We start from the raw sequence: 215 nt of genomic DNA, 5'->3' as shown, positions 1-215 counted from the left end.
CGTTTTCTCAGGTGTCTTCGCAGACACTCCATCCACCCCAGGAGTCGAAGAACCCAGGCCTTCTGCATGCAATCCACTAGGAGAAGCCATATCTGTCGAATGGGATTCTTCCCTGTCTTTTCCTCCTTGAGACTTAGGTGTCTTAAGAGAGGACGAATCTTCTCCTGAAGACGATGATGAGGCAGCGGGTGCTGGAAGATGATTGGCGGTAGCCG

The 215-nt window shown here is 52.1% G+C and overlaps 1 protein-coding gene across 1 annotated transcript in view; it reads right to left on the bottom strand.

The window, feature by feature from the left end:
* CSUI_008005 (hect-domain (ubiquitin-transferase) domain-containing) overlaps positions 1-215 on the bottom strand; it is a gene marked incomplete at its 5' end in the record, with an annotated part of 33888 nt that overhangs the window by 4503 nt on the left and 29170 nt on the right. The gene's annotated exons all lie outside the window — the stretch shown is intronic.

The sequence above is a fragment of the Cystoisospora suis genome (assembly GCF_002600585.1).
Source record: "Cystoisospora suis strain Wien I chromosome Unknown contig_4368, whole genome shotgun sequence".
Classification (NCBI taxonomy): domain Eukaryota; phylum Apicomplexa; class Conoidasida; order Eucoccidiorida; family Sarcocystidae; genus Cystoisospora; species Cystoisospora suis.
Note: the sequence above shows the minus strand (reverse complement) of the source record. Positions and strands in the feature narration are given on the sequence as shown.